The sequence below is a fragment of the Amphiprion ocellaris genome, chromosome 11 (assembly GCF_022539595.1).
Source record: "Amphiprion ocellaris isolate individual 3 ecotype Okinawa chromosome 11, ASM2253959v1, whole genome shotgun sequence".
NCBI classification, from domain to species: domain Eukaryota; kingdom Metazoa; phylum Chordata; class Actinopteri; family Pomacentridae; genus Amphiprion; species Amphiprion ocellaris.
Genome location: NC_072776.1, coordinates 12,229,379 through 12,248,295, shown reverse-complemented (window position 1 = coordinate 12,248,295; position 18,917 = coordinate 12,229,379). Strand labels below are relative to the sequence as shown.

Here is an 18,917-nt window from a genome sequence, read left to right as displayed (position 1 = left end):
GAGAGAGAGAGAGTTTGTTCTTTCCGGATCAACAGCTGGTAAACATAAAATTTTGAAAGTGCGGGTTTGCTGAAGTAAAAATTGCAACCTGTCACGCATTTCAGCATAACTCCTGTAGAAGAGTGCAATACTTGTTCCACAGCCTTTTCACTGATGCACCTGGAGCATTACAAAGCCTATCTTCTGCACATTTATATGTTTGTAATTTAAATTTTGGGGTCTATTAGAATATTTTTGATGTACATTATATATGTACATTGCTACAGCATCTTTTCTCCTCATCCATCTAAAAGGCAACGTCTCAGCTTCTGTCTAGGCTCCCCTATCAAAAAGCTCAGTCTGCTCTGATTGGTCAGCTGGTCTGACGAAAGCAATGTAGTGTTAATTACAGTAGCCCCTGATCTATAATTATAGTGATAAAGACGTAGCTTTAGAGGCTGGTGACAAAATAATTGCTTAAATAATGAGTTACTTCTTTCTTTGAGGGTGTCCCAAACTGGCTGCTTGGTAGCCGTTATGCAAATGTGTTAGATGGTGATGTAAATAAGTAACAGAAGAAAAGCCTGGACCTCAAACAGGTGTTTCCAGTAGTTTAGGAGCAGTGTTTTCTATGGCAGTCAGTAACTCCCTTTAGCATTGACTTTTGTTTGCAGAGATTTTACATGAACAAAAGGCACTAAAAGAAAGGGGAAAGCTTTAAAAAAAAAAAAAAAAAAAGACATGATATGGGCTCTTTAAGGAATTACCAGAAAGGGAAACTCAAATAGTTGTGCGGTGCAGCACAGTGACTTTGGTACAGTAGCACTATCACCAAATCATATCCACACTGCACTTTTCCTTTACAGTCTCTGTTGGTTTGAGGTTGAATATTAAATTTTAAGTTCTGTTACCTGTGTCAGGTTTCCTCCTCCAGGTCAATGCACTTGTCATGTCTGAGTACAGATAACATATCCACATACTCTCGCTCTGTTCCAAGCTGCCTGTTCCTTGCCTTACACATTCGTACACACAAATGTATGAAGTGTACATACACACTCAAACATGCACTCTCCGGTTACACAGGGGAGGTATCTCTAGTTATTAAGTAATGACTGTGGCACGCACACACGCAAAACGGAAGATACGCTGATGTTTTAGTAACACAACATGTCTACAGTCTGGTACAGTCAGACTAATAATCAGCTTTATACAGCATCTGAAATGAAACTATGAAGGTGTGTAGCACAGGAAGAGATTACAATGACTGAAATCCAATTCTAGACATGATTTAAAAAACTGCATTGCTCAGTATATTTGCTAAAACCTAGAAAAATGTAAATGAAGTCACATAAAGTATTGACTACAGCCAAAATACCCCCCAAAAACCCAGTAAGTTGGAATGCATTGACCATCCTGTTGTTGCAAGCTGGAGCAGGACAAAATCGACATATTTCAAACTGACATGTAGCTTTATTGGACACAACAAGCCTACAATCAGCACTGATAACAAAACAACATTTACATGCAAAATACATAATTGTATAGCAATATAAAAATGTGGAAAAAAAAGATTGAAGTTAACTGAAAAAAATAAAATCTAGCGTCAAAATTATCAGTTCACATTTACGAAGTTGATGTGAATGGATTGCACTATGTGACTCCTCGGATTCAGGTACAGAATATCATTCATGAAGCAGGAATTGTCAGCAGAGGGGTTTTCATTTTAAGTTGGTAAAGCTGTGGTAAAACTTGGGTGAGATGTATGAAGTTACGGAAAAACAGTGACTTGTAATAAGAATTTTTACTGCCTATACTAAAAAGTTAAAAGCATTACGAGAGAACATACCTCTGTCAAAGCTACACAATCCCCTAAATTATTCAAAACACAAAAAATTAAATTCAGAAATCATTCACAAAGTCGCTGTTTGTTGGTGCAAATCATTTAAAAACCTAGATACACTCCTGCAAACCAGAGCTATGATTTCAAACCAAAGGAAAATTGTTCTAGTTTGAATTCCCTACAGAGCGAGTCAAAAAACCTGAAAAGCAATTGGAAGAATTCCACTTCATAATTGCTTCCACTCCAATAATGAAACAGATTGCAGCTTAGTTACACCACAGGCGCCCCTGAGTCAGGAGGAAGATACAACTGAGAATTCATGACAAAGGATGCTACTGCAATGCCAGAAAGAATAATGACATAGTGAAAATGTGCTCAAATGCAATCGTCTCTAAAGCGCTCTTTCGTTTCTGTTTTCTTTTTTCTGCTTTCTTACAATGAATGTCTTCTCAAGACAGTCAAGAACTTTCCTACACTTCTCAAAACACTTTTTAACCTTTATGCAAATGTTAACCGTCAGCTCTGCAGGGATTTGTTAAAAATCTGATTAAGAAAAAGTTTAGTTTTTATAAGGTGTGCAGAAGGGTTTGTGGGAGTCCGTGCTTCTTTTTCTTGTGTAGTAGTACCATCGCATTCACTATTAACAGATGGAAACGAAAAAGAAAGTTCTTTGCAGCACAAAATCGAATAAATTCTTGGATGAGATGGTGGGTTGCTTAGTTACACAGTGCTGGCTAACAAGCAAGCTACATGCTAAGCTTAGAAATGCCGACACCCCCGCAGTCACATGGGGACGTCGGGGTGATTGTGTCGCACAATTAGTCTGATTCCAGTGAGTGTCACAAACAAGTTCCAACTAGAAAAAGGCAGAGCAGTGATTTGAAATCGAATTTTATGATTCAAATTGAGTATTTTTTTTTTACTTCTAAAAGGAAAAAAAACATATTTGTTGAGGCTCAGAGTCAATGTTCAACAGGTAAATAACGCCACAGTTTGAGCACCACATGATCTTTCAATCTTAAGCACTGCACCGATGTATATTCTGTTGACAGCTTTATCAAAATGTATGAAGTTGTTGTGAATATAGCAGTAACCTTCCTCTGTTTACGCTGCATGTCAGTTTCAGAGTGGAGAATTTGTCGATTCACATCCTGTGGTGACCCGACAGTAACTCTGCCTACTGATACACCCACAGAGAGATGACATGATTAGAAAATAGCCCACCAATAAGGTCAGAAGGAGGAAGAGCAAAAACAGCATATTATGCAACAATGTCACGTCCTGTCTGTTGCTATAACAACCAGCAGCGGTACAAGGACCCTGTAAATAGGACGGGGAGTTCGTCTCCATGGGAATGTGCATGCTAAGAGCCAATCCGTGATGGTTTGTTTGAGGCTCCCTGGCTGCAGATAGTTCTGACCTCTGACCCTATTCAGCTAGGGCCTCTTTCTAATTCACCAGCATATTAGGGTGTCCTCTGAACCAAACACTGCATCTACAATAACAGGAGTGTTTGTTTAGTGGCTTAAAACAAACCTATCCTTGATGTAGGAGCAAATATTTAGCTCTGCTGGTTGCTTGTCTCTACGGATGTTATTTTCTATTCATTAGTCAGTCACTCGTGGTTCCCAGAGGATGAATCCTAATGATTTTGGGATCCCCTGAGTTTTCCTGTTGTCCCGTCAACAGATCAAATTTGCCAGATATTTTCATTCACGTCAAATGCATCCGCTTAACTTTGTGCTTAGCATTAATCAGCATCTGGACAATGAAAAAGTGTAACCTGTTGCTTAGAAGATTTGAGATGTTTGATATGACGAATCTTAAAAACATCAACCAAAATGGATGAAAGAAAATTCTCAGGCTAAACATTTTTATATTGGAACATCTGAAAGCTTTTAACAAGTAACAATAATCACTTTCACTCTCCTCCTTTCTGAAAATCCTTCTTCTGAGATGCACTGTGTACTCGTTTTGGCATGTACGAGTGATCCTGTTTACCCATTCGAAAGCAGACAGAATTCTCATGGAATTTCTGAACTGTGCTTGGACTCAAAAAGCATAGAGGGAGAGGCATCATATCATAAATTTATATCAACAACAGGAGAACAACTCTATATTACTGCTGATTTCTCTTTGTGACAAACAGCAATAACACACCTAAAGGTTACTCTAAGAAACTTATTTGTTTTTGCCCGTAGAAACTGAAATATTTATCTTATTGCTACAGTAAACAGTCTTGTACCTTGGCTGAGTTAGGAAAGTTGACGCATGCGGTGTCACTGCTGCATCACTTTACATCGTTCTTGTTGTTATAATATTGGAGAAAAAGCAATAAAAATATGATGATATAGCCGCCCAGTCATAACAGATTTTGCTGCGCAGACAGCTATGTAAACTCTGCTGGTAAACCAACACCTAAGTGATGTTTCACACGCTCGCTTTTCCTCCCTGCCGACAAACAGGGATGCACTGAATCCGATCACAGCACCCATGGTACAAATCACACTTCATATGACGATTTGTTCAGCCGCATCCTTGCTTGCATGCTCCTGTCAGTCCAATAACAACAGGCCAATAAAGTTAGGTCACATATCAGAACCGCTGGCAGTGTAATAACCTTTCTGCGTGCTGATGCTCTCTCTGTCGGAGTCCTCTCTCCTACAAATGAGCAGATAGTCTGAGGTCACAGATCAAATCTGTGCGCTGCTGGCACTGTAATAAGGCTGTTATGATTTGTTTTGCTCTGTGCCACTTTTTGTATATCTGGGCCCCAAAAGTGTGTTTACCAACCACGGTGAGGCGTGACTTCACCTCTGTGAGTGTGCTGATGTTTCTAATCCTCAGATGTTTGATGGAAGAAATGATCCATACATGCTGGGAATACAATCGATATAAGTAGCCCACATGAAAAATGCTGTTTTTGCAGGCCAGTTTCAAATGATCACTTCAAAAACAAAACTGAGAAAGCAAATACCAAACTCAATTGTGCAGAAATTCAGAGAGGCAGTAAAGTCTTCTCTGCCTCAGCCCACTGACACGAGTGTGTTTACTCACGTGTGAAGCTTTTCCTCGCGAAACCCGCTGCGAGATAAATTATATTTTTTAATCTTCTATTGATACGGGCAAACTGACAGGGAGAAAAAGATGAAGGGTTTGAAAGTGTTTGCTGCTGTGTGTGTGTGTGTTTCTAGGTGTGTGTGTGTGTGTGTGTATGTGTGTCGGCATGAATATTTCAGAGGCCCCACACTGAGTGGTGGCGACAGAGCATCACCAGAACGAGGACACACTGCTCTTCGGGGTGGAGGTTGGAAGCGTTGGACAGACAGTAAGGGAGACAGGAAACAAGGAAGGCTCAGAGCGAGAGAGAGAAAAAAAAAAAGATAAAATAATAGGAGGGCGAAACACACATGTACACACCATATTTCCCATAATTACAAAGCGTTTGGAGGCGTGAACAACTGTCAGCCTCATCCTGTCATCACAGTTGTTTGCAGGAAACGGCAAAGTTAAATTGAATGTCTCCTCAAAGATATTAGGTCTAACTCGAGAAATAGAAAAAAAAAATCTTGACTTTTCATCTTAGTAACATGAGGTCAGCTTCCTGCCTTTTCATCTGTTCTCAAGACACTTTGTCATCTCAAACAAAACAAAAACCTCAGCTCAATTCTAGCTTCCTATGCCAAGGGAAGCCAACAAAAAACATTGAAAGTTAAGGCCCTGGAGACTAATGTATGATTTTCACACTCAAACTGCACATTTTTAACTTAATACTAAAAAAAAAGTCTTTTAAATCTCGATTCTAAAATTTTCAAACTTAGTTACATCTCTTGGGTTTCTCTTACTAGCCGTGTAAAAGTTGGAAACTGGAGCGTGAAGACAACTTCTAGTGATATCCACTCATGTAGATAGTTTTAGTCTCATACGTGAAGGGTTGGAGATATTTGCCTCTGAGATCTCTGCCTGAACTCCAAAAACACTTCTGCCATCACTCTGGATAATAAACAGACTGCACTGTGAAAAATATTCAGCGAAAAAGAACCTGACAGTGTGTTTTCCCGCAGACTGTCCAGAATCTTGGAAAAAGCCTGTTTCTGACAAGGGATGCTGTTGTTGAATTTTTAAAAATGTACTTCAAGCCAGAGGAAGAAAAAAAAAACGCCTTCACTGCTATTGTACTGCGGTGGCAGCAGAAGTCTCAGATGTCTTAAAATGTAATTCTTAGAAGTCATTGTTGCCCAAAACAGAATGTGCTGACAAGCAATTACTCTGCTGTGTGAGGGCTTAATAGGATGATAGTGTTGTTTAACTGTGGTATGAGTTAGGTCAACAGACTGTCAGCGCACTTTTTGCATCAGATGATTTTGTGTGTGGATACAGTACAATACAGTCCACTGGAATGGAGTTACAGTTCAGTAGACTAAAGCGGGATTAGGGTTTAGTCTGGTTAGTATAGGTGAAATGTTTGAGGTAAACCTTCCTAATACCACTAAACCCATTACTGAGCTGCCACATCTGTTCCACTGGTGAGGTTAACAAGATACTACAGAGAGGATCACAGGGAAGTTGAGAAAGTAAAGCCAACTATATAGGGCAGGTCAATAAGATTTGCACATAGAAATCCCAAGATGCTTTCAGGGAACCAACTTCTTTCTGCAAAAACATTGCTAATAAGTGCAACATTTCTCTACAGACAAAGAGATGCAACAAGCCATTGTTTCTGCCAAGCTGATGTGCAACCATACCTGACTGTAAATGTGAAAAATGTTTTGTCTGACTTTGAATTTGCATAATTTGTATATCGGAATTCTTTGTTGCCTGTTTTAATCTAACATTCCTGTCCGACCATTCGTGGGTTCATTCTTCTGTGCGTGTCATGCAGACTCGTATACCAATAAGATGTAGGATCTTGATTCTCGACACAAAGGCAGCCATGGCGATGGTTCCTGTCCTATCTGTCAGCATCTTCACTCCTCTGTTCTGCTGTTTTTTATAGAAAAGAGAATGGAAGGGCACTCATGTGCATGTGACGGGGTGGCTGATGTCATGATTACTAACAGGATGACTGTGTTTCCATCCAGTCCATCTGTCACCGGAGAGGGTGCTACTGCGTGTGTGCGTGTTTGTGTTGTAAAAGGAGGGCAATGATGGGAAATCAGAATAGGACTCAGAGAGTTAGAATCTGATGTAGTAAATGCACTCAGCACACAGTTATTAGGCAAATTGTTTTTCTGTGGATTCATTGTTTTGTTGAACAGTGGCAAAACTCTCAGTCAAATGTTAATAAACTTCAAACCTAAATGTGCAGCAAAGGAAAATTAGCTTGGCCTTTCTCAGGGGAATATATAACTGCCCAATTATTAGACTATTTTTAGTGTGCAGAATAATTAGCCAACTAAATTACAAAAAAAAAAAGTTAATCGAGTAAGTTTAACAAATTGGTAACAAAAACTGTCAATGCCAGTTTCTGTCCTTTTAGAAGAATTTGGTGACCTATGCAGCCACTTTTCTTTTACGTGCCATGAGCCTTCCATTTGTGGACTTTCTTGATCTGTCCCTGATTAACATTCACTTAAACAGAAACCACAGCCCCGTAAATGCTGTTCAAACACGTGCTTTTGTCTTTTCTCACTGGAAATCTCAGGCCTGAAAGTTTTCACAAGCTTTCAAGATTATTGAAATCAGATGAAGAAGAGGGCTGAGTCATTATTTGGGCATCTTTGATGCATTTGGTATCCAGCCAAACAGTGGAGTACTTAGATGCATGCGATGGGGAATTGTCCTGCATAAAGATGAATGCTTCAGACTTCTTCCTATAGATCTCCTTGAGTAAAGTCTCTTCCAGAAACTGGCAGTTGGTTGGGGAGTTGATTTTCAGATCATGTTCAGTCTGAAAAGCAGCCCCTACCAGCATCCCCTCTCTTGCCAACTGGTGCCTGAATCAAAGTGATGCCCTGTGTCTATTAATGACCCAGCCAGAGGACATCCATCTGCTCCATCACCCTCATTTCATCAGTCCATAACATCTTTGAAAAATCAAATTCAGGTATTTCTCTGCTCAAACTTGATATTCAGCTAGTGAATCTTAGTCAGTGTTAGTTATGTTCCTTCGACCATGTCTCTGAGCACATGACACTCCAGGCAGTTCTGGAAGGACAGTGGGTTTTTGGTAGCATCGTGTATATTTTTTCCTCAAGTCTGTTGCTTTTAATATGCTCTTTTTTTCCCTATGCCTTTTTGTAGCTCAGTTGGTGATTTGCAATCAAAGTTTGATTGGGCAGTGGTGAATGGTGATGAATAGTTAAATTTTTCCAAGAGTGTTTCATAAATATTAAAAGTATGTCATTATCTTTGATTGTTCAGTAGCAGTTAAATCCCATTTTGGCACATTCTACCTGAGGTAATGAAGCAACATGCACACAAATATGAATGCAAAGTTATGAAATCAAATAAGCATTCAAGTTTACATGCACTGTGATTCAAGTTAGGGTTTTGGAAGAAATACATTAATAAGTGATAGAATACTATAAGCAAAAAGTGTAAAAACTGTTAAATTAATAGCAAATGTCTATAAAATAATGACATTTTTGCTGATTTAAAGTATTTTAAGTATTGTAAAAGAACAAATTATTATTTGTGAAAATAAACATTTTTATCTCAACATTATGAACAATTTTTTGTGAGTTTTTTTTTTTTTTTTACAGTCAACATGTAAAATAATACTTCTATCTGTGATTCTTGTGAATATCAGCTATTTAACAGAAATAAAATAATGCAGTTTTTTTCTGTTTTAAATACAGTGAAACAATTTTATGGTCAAGCGTTGTAAAGGAACAAACAACCATTTATAAAAATACAGATTTTTCAATAAAATTTTAAATGAATACCTTTTTTCTGAGACTTTTTAGTTGTCTGTAATTTAACAAAACAAGGGAACATCTGTAAAATAGCAGTCAATTGTTCAAAAACTTAAAGTTAGTAAAACTAAACTGTTTAAAGAGTATCTGGAGTTGGAAAATGTACAGAGAAATAATGGTCAGATCAGAATACTCAGGTGCACTATAATTTCGCTCATGGTGTATAGCATAACCCTCAAATATAATAACTGTTCTCAATAAATCATACAGTAGAATAAAGACATACTGTAATTACTGTTATTCCACTCACCGCTGAGATGTAACATCAAATTATTGCTGTTCAGCCATTATATCCAGGAGGATGACGGTCTTTATTTCAATAATGAGCCTGGCAGCAACGTGACAACTCTGTGAGTGCAGTATTTAAAGGAAACAACAGTACATGTGCACAGGTGACCTTTGTCATGCAGAGGAGGATGTTCCACCGTGATATGACAGTAATGTACCAATTATCACTTCTCCCTACGGTGAATACCGGCAAACTGCTGCCAATACTTCCACTAAGCTTTGAAATGCTTCACTTCATTAATGTGACCTACAGTTTAGAAATGTGAGGTATTTATAAGGGAAACAACCAAATCACTCACTGTTCTATCCTCTGTTATACATATATATACATATTGTTTTATCATTACAAGCTGCATGTTTGGGTATTGTACATTTTTACATTTTTTTGGATCTAAGTTGCAACTTAATGTGAGTGGGCAGTGGAAACTTGTAATTACACATTATTTTCAGATATTTTACAGAGCAAATGATGCATTAAATTGTCCGCAGATTCACTGATGATGACCATTGCTGTTTAAGGCAAGACAGAGCAGTTATACTGAACTTGCTCTCTGGTCATCACAGTTGGCATAGTAACCAGAACGGTGCAGACAGTCTTTTTTTTTTTGGAAATGCCTCCACTGTTGTATCTATGATTAACTGGACTGCTTAGCTGAGAAACTCCTGCCTATAAATGCTTCAGAAAATACAGGTATCGCAGCTTATCAATTTGTTCAGACGGAGCTTGACTTTGACAGTGTGGAATAAAGGATCGCTGTAATTTTGCATGAGAAGCTTGAGAAGTTGAGATTTCCCTTCTGATTTCCTTTGAACTCTGTTTCTGAGTCAATTTAAATTTCCTTGCTCGTTACTTTCTGTTTGAATTCCACTCATATTTTGCATTTCATGCTCAGTTTGAAATAAATAGAACTTCGAGTGTTTCATAGGCGTAGAAATATGATGGATAAAGGAGTAGAGACGTCACTGGCATTCCTAAAGGTAATGTAACAGCACATTATTAACAAAGCTCTTTTAATAAGTAGAGCATTGACATCAGTAGAGGAAATGTTAATAACACAATTTTCCATATATATGTTTTCAAGTGAACATGCAATTCAATGGCATTTAGTGGCAATTTGAGTTAAAGCAACAGTCTGTGAGCTTAATGCTAAATGGAGAAGCCTTTAACAAAATCAAGGTTGATCACAGTTTCAGTGTCTTTCGCTGTTAGCAGTTTTTGCTTCATCAGTTTTCTTATCTTCATCAACATGTCCCTCTTCCCAGTTCATTCAGTTTGCCTTTTTTTGGTGCCTAGAGGACATGTAGAGAGATATAACCTTAGGCTGGATTCTTTAATGCCCAGATGATTCCATTTAAATGCAGAAGAGTGATCTGTGCGGGAGCTGAGAAACATTCTATCTTACTTCCTCCCTTGGAGCAACAAGCCGATCGAGATGTCTAAGTGACTCATAAACATCTCACACACCTGAGAGAAGCAAGTTTTACATAGTTAGGCTGTCTTTGTAGTAGCTGGATCCACAAAACCTAAAACCCCAATCAGAAATAATGGGAATCACAATGATGATCATCGACTTTCTTTGTTAACTCAGTTTTTTGTTCTTTCTTTTCACCGGGCTCTCCATAAAACGGAGTGTTTGACATGTCATTTCACTCTTCTAATGCACAGAATGGACTGATTGCACACTGGAACAAGTTGTTGTAATAGAGGACTATTAGGGAATATATTCCAGCAGAGCCAACACTATAACTGCAAAGAATACAAGAGAAATGCCAGTAGAAAACTGTTAATCATGTAAGTAAATATATTCATTTTAACCTCAAATGTGACAGCTGCACATTAGAGCTCTGAAACTTTAATCTGCATACATTTAAACATGATACTAAGCGAGTGCATTTAGGTCTGACACTGTACAATAGTAAAGGATGCGTGGAAATCATTTTAAATCAAAGTGAAGTAATATTATTGATTGCATATTCTCTGCGATAAATACCAATAGACTGATCAATATTACAATCTGTGCTCTATTAGCTGCAGTGGAAAACAGAGTTGGCAACAAACCAGGGCCAAGGATAAAAATATATTTATGTGTTTACTGCATTGCTGATTGAATGCATGTAGGTTCCCGTGGCAACACAATATATTTTTTTCCCTACTTTAGCTGCAAGGCTTCATACAGTGACGTTACTAAAGTACGGCTCAACAGGTTTGCAGAAATATTTATTCTCTCAGAGTCAGTCAGAAAGAATTTGGTCAGGGAGAGAATGGGTGAAAGGATTTTCTGACAGCTGATTTAAATCTCAAACTATGAACAGAACCTGCTCTGAAGCAAGTTTTCTGTGCAGCATCTAGTTGGGTTAAAAAAAAAAAGAGGCACCTTCATGACATTGAAAGCTCTGATTTTAGGCTGAATGTCCTTTGCCAACCCATTAATCTCTTGTCGCACTACACCCTTTGGCCCACATATATATAAAACTAAACAAGACAGCAGCACACTGTGTCCATTCTAGATGTGATGTCCTCATTTCTGGCCGATCAATCTCTCATCAATCGCCTCTCTGTGTATCCATCAATCCATTCTTTAATCAATCTACTCATTTGATGCAGGACAAAGTACAGAGGAGCAAAAATGTCTTCTCTACACAGTGTGTCTTTAGATGTTTTATAGGCAGCCTCATAGAATTTAAAGTGAAATGTGTGCTTGTGTTACTCAAGTTGTTGGGACATGGACCTGTTTCTGCGGTCACATTGCGGGGGCCCACCTTCTTTTCAGGGACAAAATGAAGAGTCCTCATAATGGAAATCATTGAATTTGAAGGAAAGTGTGGATATAAGGTTGGGGTAAGGTTAAGGTTAGGTCACGGATAGGTTAGAACATGAATGTAAGTCAATGTATTGTCCTCTGAAGTGATGAAAGCGCAACTCGTGTGTGTATGTTGGTGGCCTCAGCATTGATCCCTCTGTAAGCCTTGGTCATTGCTTGCAGCCTGAAGGTGAGGTGACAGGGGAGTAAAGAGGCTTTCATCAGATTACAGCTCATTCTCTGTGTTTCACAGTCTCTCTTCCCAACATCGTTTATCTCTCTGCTGCTGTCAACCACTTTGCTCTTTCTCTCTTCTTTTCTTCCACTTGCTGAACACAAGACCTACTTTAAGCCACAGCATTAAATTTGTCTTCTATCCCACACGGATTCATTTGTCTTTTCCCAGATGAGCTGATGGTTGCTGTTCAGAACTATATGACTACACATCAAAATGTACGCTCAACTTTCACAAGGAGGACAATTTTAGTGCAATGTCTTTTCACAGACATTTCTGAATAATCTTCTTCTTTCAAGTATGGGACAGGACATTCTGTTTGACAAACATTGTTTATCTATTTTCTGCAAAGTAGCCCCAAAATAAATGAAGCGTAGTAAAGTCACAATATTTGCTTCTGAGATGGTGCAGTTTGGGAGAATAAAGCAGCATTAAATTGCAATATTCCAGTAAGCTGTAACACAACACTGACATCACCTCATGGAGCGGATGTGTTGAGTGTGTTTGCAGACAGCCTGTTTACACATCTAGCAGCTACATTAGCATTTATTTCCAGTCATGTTCCTGGCCATCTGACAAAGTCCAGCCCTTTTCTCAACCAGTTCCTCTTCCCCGACTTGCTAACATTCGATGCTAGGTATGTGGCTTACAGTGGATTTAACTGAGCTTATTTGTTGAATACAGCTCCTGTAGTAAACTGGCTGATGAGATTGAACCATAACAGTGAAGTGATGGTGCTGAGAAATCAAAACAACAAGCTGAAGGACTCAGAGAGAACTACAGAGCCATGTCTCCACAACTAATACAAGCATATTCAATAAAGAAGTTACACTGCATGCTGTGCTGTATAATTATGCTGTATAATGTCAAGTCTTCCCACCAGTGAAAAACAAACAGTACATTTTGTACTCAGATGGCATAAACACACAACTAGAGTCAACAGCAAGTACTGTCAAGTAGCAAACACACACAAACATACACACACTTCCTCTGTAGAAAGCTTTGCCTTCTATCTTTCACTGTTTCTATTAACTGTGCTGCTCACAGCTCTGTCTCTCTGTAGACCCGTCCTGAATAACTGCATTCAGTTTAGCTCTTCTTCCCCTTTGCTCTGTTTGTTGATATTGACTGTGATAGCACAAATAACCACATTCATACTAGCGGTCATAATGATAGGAGGTTTTCAATGGTTGATGGCCATTATATAATGCAGGTATTATGATCTTAATGCATTTTTGCATCTGATTAAATACAACTGTTTACATCTGCGTTGTCTATGTGCTGCTGCTGACAGATTTATCTCAGTTTATACATCTTAGCTTATCTAATAACACAAAATCTGTCTGTGCACCCTCTAATTTCCAATTGTGACATATTCCTCCTCTGCTCTACCCCCTGTTTTGCAAAGTTCCCGTCTAATTTTAGACCAAACAGCCGGAGGCCCCCAGCATCCAGTGCAGGCTGACCCAGCGTAGCCCCTGTCAGCCATCCTCCTGGTAATCAGAGCCAGTAATCGGGCCGATCTCAAAATGGCATTTAATCGGCCCGATTAATCAGTCCATCACTAATCCATATCGCATACAAAACACATGTGGCACGTGCAGTGACCTCACGGATCCCTCGTCAAGGAAACACACAGACATACGAATCTGTACGCACACGCTACCGTACACACACTTTGTTCGCATCTACGACACAAACACAGACAGAATCTGCGACGTGTCTGATTCAATGGTATGGAAAGACCCTTCCAGCTACAAACCAACATGACAGCCAAACACAAACACACGCATAATACGCTGCATCGCCAGAGGGCTCTTACACACTGTGAGTCAGATCTGCTTGAAACTAGTGGCTCCAACCTTACGCTGTCGGCGTTCCACTGATGGTGCATTAGCCTCCAAAACAATTTTTACATAAAGCGCTGGAATTATTTAATGGACGACCAAACTGTGTATCAGTGAGCTGCATAACAGGCACTAATATATATCCGATCACCACTTTGAAACGCCGTGTGCATGTGAGAAAGGCAGCAATAAGAACAGCAATGGGGTGTATCAATGGGATTAGCATCGACCCTTTCCTTACCCTTTCCTTTCTCCTCTTCATTTAATGCTCCCCTTTCTTTCTGCTTAGCTCTCCTCCTCTTGCTTTGTCTCTACCATCACTGATCCCTCTTCTTGAAATCTGTTTTCCTCATTTTAAGGTAAATCATTTGTTGTTTTTACACAGGTCATAATGCTGCTGCCGCTTATATTTATTTCTCTAATAACTCTCTTTTTCACCCACAATCCTTCCTCGCTCTCTCCTTGCCCTCCCTCTTTAACCTCCCCATCCTATCTTCTCTTCAGCACATAACACAAAAACACTGGGGCCGCCTGTTTGAGACTAGCTCTGTCACACAGAGGAGCCCCTCTAGACTTTATGTGCTGGGTTTTGAGTCTGAGTCTTTTTGGCTTATGTTCGTTGCACTTACATAACCCATCATCAAAGCAGTGCACATAGAGTGCGTAGCAACACAGGCAATCCTTGAATTGTATCTTCTGTATGGATGAAGGCCTCTCTGGTACACATCCTCACCTCAACACTAAATTCTATTAAAGCATTTCCAGCTATCTTGTAGGTAACTGTGGATGAAGAGGGAGGGTTTTTTTTCTCTTTGCGGGGTTCAAAGGTTTCCTCTTCATACTGAATATCGTTGTTCGCCTTGAATGGACTGGTTTTCTATCAAGCATTGAATTGCATGACAGGATATTAAAGAGACTGAAAAAATGCTGTACAAAAAAAAAGCTTTTTCCAACACTTTTATGAGCTTATGGAAAAATGCCACTGAAGAGACAGAATTTGCTCATCTGATTCTGACCAGACTTTTTTTTTTTTCCCAACGTAGTCTGTTGCTTTGGCCAAAATCCCAAATTTGACGACTGATTGGCTCTTGGTTATGGTTACGTAACTACCAGCAAAGCTCCATATGGGGACCTCACCCAAACAGCTTAAACTGACTTTTCAAAGGTGTGGGTTTGAATCCCGATGCACACAAATTTCCCTCCTCATGTCTCACCTCCTTAACTTATTGAAAACACAGACCTAGCCAGTCTTTTCATGTCATTATACAAACATGGAACAAGAGCAGACTGAATGTGAATAACACTTGCTGATCGGTGTGTACCACTGGTGCTATGAAAGAAGTTGTATTCTGACTGGAGAAACTGCTGACTGGACCATTTGGACAGCATCAGAAATGAAAGTATATGTTAAAGACTTTCATTTTCTTCAAAAACTGTTATTACAGCGGCCTGCTGGGAGCTCTGGTGTCTCTTGGTGCATACTGATTTGAATGCAAATACATGACCGTAAAAAACAACATTCTAAACCAACAAGCTGTTCTGATGCTGATTCCCTGAGCTATTTATTTCCCAGAAAATATCTCGAGTTCATCAGTGGCAGGACAAAGTTCCGCCCAGGAAATGAATCACTAACGGAAGGAGAGTCTTATTAAAAGATTTAATAGCTCCAACGGTAAGAAACCCTGTGGGCTGACACCAGTGCACTCTTCAATAAATCACTCCAAACAAAAGGAAGAGGTCAGTCAATACTAGAACAGTGGCTCCTTAATGCTCTTTTACACTGTGTCTCTTTCACACTCGCTCCTCTCATCCTCTCATGCTGTGCTTCAAGTCCGTCATTACATCTCATGATTTCATGATAGTTCAAAATGTTCCTGTCATTTTAAAAGAGATCATAACAGCCAAATGACGGTAAAATCATCCCCAATTTTATGCTCTCTGCCTCTCCCACTCATTCATTTTACACTTAGGCTCCTTACTTTCTCCCAGTATTGACCAAATATGGGTTCTTTTTTGTTGTTGTTTTTTTTTTGTACACATACACCCACATACCAAACAGTTAATTAGCACCACATTTATGTAGAATATGAAGCTGATAGCTGCACTTCTTTTAATGTCGAATGGTTCAGTTTTTTTGAATAAGAAGTGGGAAGAAGAACACACAGAATTTTCAGAACAGTGTGTGATATAGACAACATTTGAGTGTTTAACAAAGGAAATGACTGGGCCTGTAATTACTTCTTCTTTGCTCTGGCAAACTACTAATTATGAAGATGTTTCATGTGCTGTTACTGTGCCCTGAAGCAGAGAAGAGTTGCAGAGAGAGATCCAGTGAGAGGAGGATGTTGTCTTTGGTTTGTGTTTTGTCTTTACGGATACAATCAATATTTCTCATAGATAGATAGATAGATAGATAGATAGAAACACGTGACTTTCCCTTTCTGGCTCCTTGTGTTTACACTCTGTCCAACCCAATTATGCACACTGGTATCAAATTCAGAGTTTAGTCTTTTCCATTATTAATTCCCAGCATCATGAAGGATTCATCCGGCTGCCACTGATATGCGACCTTTAAGGGGTCTCCGGGTCTTGTGTAAGAGCACCAAATGTTCCCTTTAAGCAGCGGTTTGAAAACAATAGAGGGAAAACAATAGCTGAGCTGAGGTAGTCCTCCGCGTGTCTCATTTTCAAAGGCAATTACAGTGATTGGCATGGAGCTGTGGGCAACACAATTGGCTTTTTTGGAGCCATTTGGACATAAAGGAAATGCGAGAGCTTGTTCGATTGGGCTGGAGAGGAGACTTTAGTCTTTTTTTTTCCCCCGAGGACCAACAGACTGTGTAGTTCAATACAAAACAAAGAATGTGCCATGTGAGATAAAATAATGGAATTTAAAGCGAACAAAGAAAACTCACTCACCTCAGAAACGCAACATATTGGCGTGTTTTTTCCTTTGTCATCCCCGAGTCCAGAAGATGGGATTTAAAATTAAAAAAATCAGCAAAGAAAATCTTCAGCTTGAAAACATCGGAGAGGTTCGGTCCAGAAACAACTCCAGAAAAAAAAGAAAGAAAGAAAAACCCCTGAAGCGAAGATGAAACAATGCTCAACTCCTTCTTTCCTCTCCTGCACTCTTGGCTTCTATTTCTCACTGCGATGTCCAGACAGACGCGCGGTTGTTGGCCAGCACCTCATGTAATATTAAACCCCGATAATGGACTACCGCGATGGAGGGGGGAAATAGAGAAAGCAGCCTTGCGGTTTCTTCCCCTCTTTTTTCTTTTTTTTTTATTTCATGTTTACATCATGCGCCCAATTATCGCTCCCTCCGAACCCAGCAGCTTCCTTTGTGCTGCCCGTCTTTCTCACTCTGGGCGGGTTAAACCATTCCGATCCGGAGGGGTGGTGGTGGTGTGGAGAGGTTGTTGTTGATGGTGGTGGATGGGTGCTATTCATTTGATTGTATGGGAACGAATGGGTTTGGTGACTCGTGGCCAAATGTTGTTATTGTTGGGGATAAAGAGACGGGAAAGAGGGGGAGAGAGAGAGATGGGAGGATGAGAGGGAGCGGGAAGAAGTAGAGAAAGTGAGATGAGGAAGGAGGAGGAGGAGATGTGTTGAAAGTGTTATCAGCTTCAAATTAGAAACAAAGAGGAAATCATGCAACAAATCCTGAATCTGAGAACTGCGATTCTCTCTCTGAGAAGCTAGCCTTTAAACCATTTTTTTTCTCCTCACGTGCGGGCAGGATTTCTCCCTAAGCACACTCTGGATTAGGCAGCAGAGACATAATTACATTCAGTGCAATGGATAGAAAAACACACACGACATAAGTAGACTATGGAAGCCTGCTGACTGTACGTCTTCACTCTGCTACATGTCGGTGAATGTCAGGTCAGGACCTTGGAGAGCTCATAGCCAGCACCAACCACCTGTGTCAACAAAGCGCTGCAGCTTCTGATAGATTTATATGTATACAGCATAAAATAACAAATCTCATTTATTCAGTGATTATTTACACATCATGATCAGGCAATTTAATGAATGTTTTCAACTAGAAAATTGATCAGACTGCCGCGATTTCACTCATAACGTCCCTCAGATTGGCAGTGATGCGATCAGACTCCTTTGCGTCAATCTGCAGAATCAGACTCTTTAATACAAAAACTATTTTCAAAATCTTGCTCAAAAGCCCTGAACATACTGAACGTATGCGGATGTAAGCAGAGTGCTGATGGCGCCCCCTCCTGGAGAGAAGTTGTCATGTTGTTATTATCATTATTTTTATTATTTGAACTAGTGGAACTAAATACATATATTTAAAGCAGATAAAACCCGTTGTAGTGCTAAAGCTGTTTTATTAGGCTCGTAGTCTGCAGAGGAAAAGTGACAGCAGGGATTCAGAGCTGACAAATTTGTCTGGTCACATGATGTTGGTTTGGGATTAACTTTAACAGACCTGCACTCTTGCTGGAACATCATTTACTCGTGCAAGAGTGCTATTTGTTTATTTGTCTAAAGAATATATATACTTGGTTATTATTTCCTGTTTCTGACTAGAAATGGCAATTTAAACACAGCCTATACGTGACTTCTTTAATGAAATTTTTATGCTTTACATTTCCATGCCAAACCTTCTGAAGAATATCAAGACAGATCGTATTTGGTGTCATGCAGTGTTTTTATTTTAGTGTTTATTCCTGGAGTTACTTTACTACTGAGCTGCTCTTTAGTGATCTGTTACTTCATCTGTTATGTAACGATATTATAGCAGACTGAGATGATGAGTTTAGAAGTGTTGGTACCACACAGGCTTATCAGCAAGCTTGGCTGTTTCTTTGTATTGTTTCTTATCAATTGTGAAAATTTTATACAAAATTTATTTATTAAATGCAATAAATAACACTGATAATATTAAGATTTGGCTTTGCAATCGCAGAAAAATCCTGATTATGAAGTCTAAAAATAAAATTTTGGTTGCAAAATCAGAATTTACTTCAAAGCACCACA

The 18,917-nt window shown here is 39.3% G+C and overlaps 1 protein-coding gene across 1 annotated transcript in view; it reads right to left on the bottom strand.

Moving 5' to 3' along the window:
• The window catches only part of tmem198a (transmembrane protein 198a), a 42,507-nt gene extending 25,190 nt beyond the window's left edge, over positions 1-17,317 (bottom strand). The window contains exon 1 of the mRNA XM_023298551.3: positions 16,827-17,317. The gene's annotated coding sequence lies outside the window, so the exon portion shown is untranslated. The remainder of the gene's footprint in view (positions 1-16,826) is intronic.
• Positions 17,318-18,917: the final 1,600 nt, after the last annotated feature.